Source organism: Sceloporus undulatus, chromosome 5, assembly GCF_019175285.1.
Source record: "Sceloporus undulatus isolate JIND9_A2432 ecotype Alabama chromosome 5, SceUnd_v1.1, whole genome shotgun sequence".
NCBI classification, from domain to species: domain Eukaryota; kingdom Metazoa; phylum Chordata; class Lepidosauria; order Squamata; family Phrynosomatidae; genus Sceloporus; species Sceloporus undulatus.
The window spans coordinates 904,735-906,519 of NC_056526.1; positions in this window are offsets into that span (position 1 = coordinate 904,735).

Genomic DNA, 1,785 nt, shown 5'->3' on the forward strand with positions numbered 1-1,785 from the left:
TCTACAACCAGCTGAGCCTCCTGTTTTTCTCTACCCAGGTTGGCAGCAGCTCTCTTTCTGGGTTGCATGGTTGCCAAGTGAAATGAGGAACAGAGCTCCTATGCCTTTGATGATGGTTGTGCAGAAGAAGGAGTTCCAGCAGGTGTTGCTTCTTGTGCAAACAGCTCCTGTGGAAATTCCCTCTTCTACGCCACCAGGATAGGGCCATGTTCCTTATTTCGTTTGGCCACCTTCCTCCTCCAGCCGCAGCCACTGCCCTTTCCCCCAGATTTGGGGCTCTATTTAAGGCAAGAGGCCTTGCGAAAGAGCTCAGCAGCTGCATCTGTTCTCCGTCAAAGGCAGGAGGACTCCTGCCAGCCCTTCCATGCTTCCTCTGCATGCCATGCATAGCACATGCACGCGCATGCACACAATGTTCCCAGCCCAAGAGACTGACCGCTTGGTCCTGCACCCAGCGTCCATCCCCAGCACGACTCTCTCGGCCATGACCTTCCTGACCTCTCCTTGCAAAAAGGCCAAACTGGTCCCAACCTCATCTGCCCAAAAGTGGCCTCCAAAGGGGCATTGCTTGCGCCCCTCCTCATTCATCCACACACACAGCCACAGTATATATGTGTGCCTTTTGGTGTCTCTAAATGAGTTTATATTGTCTTTCCTGGACATTAAAGCTCTTGTCCTCCAAGAGCCACTATGCTGGCTCTCAGGAAAGATTTCTTAGGGGTGGTTGTCGCCATTGCCTTCCTCTGGCTAAGCAGAGAGGATTTGAACCCTGGCCTCCCCAGAGTCCTAGTCCAGCATGCCGTCTCCCGTACGGTGTCCATATGCTCCATATTGGAGACAGCATAGATGTCTCATCATCCACAATGCTCTCTCACCTGGTGTTTTCTCAGCCAGATTTTTCCAGAGGAGCTTTGCCAGCCTTGCCTTTCTTTGAGGCTGAGAGAGTGTGACTTGCCTAAAGTCTCCCAAGGAGTTTCCATGGCTGAGCGGGGCTGCTTTGAACCCTGGTCTGCTGCTAAAGAAGTCCTGGCACAACTGCTACAGATACCAAAAATGATCCAAATCAATAAAACCAGAGGCCGGTGGGCTGCTCCTTGGGAGCAGGAGAGCTAGCTAAGGAAGCAAGGCCCCTTGACCGCCATCCTAAGAAACCCTGCTGGTCCTTGCCTTTCAACACAGCCTGGCAGTGGCTTGTGCCAACGGCCAGGCATCTCCTCCAAATGCCCTTCCAGGCGGCTGCTTCAGGTGCCAGGTGCCAACCAGGTGCCAGGCTAGATTTGGTGCTGTCACCCAGGTGAAGGTGAGCTGTGATGTGGAGGGCACAGTGCTTTGACATAGGCCTTTGTGCCTGGCGTTTCCTATGCCTTTGGGCACTTACCATTGGATCTGTAACTTCATTTCCATCCCAAAGGATGTGGAATTTGAATGGACATCTTCACATACCAAGGGCAGATACACTCCACCAAATGCACCTGAGGAAGGAGCCTGAAGTCTAGGAAGGCCAATGTCTTTCTTCCAGTGAGTCTGAAAGGGGCTACAAGATCTCTCTGCTTATTAGTAGGATTCTTGCATGGACATGGATTTGGAGGAAGTAGACTTGAGCCTGGGCAGCCTCTCTTGCTTCCAGTCAGTCTCCAAGGGGCTACAAGAGCTCTCCTCCGGGTCTTAGTTAGTCCTTAGACGCTTTATGGCTGGATGCCACCCTCTTGCTGTCCTCCTCTTTTCCCTCCATTCTTCTAGCTTTGCTTGGAGAGGAGCAAGGTCTCCAGAGGTCGAAGCTGGGAG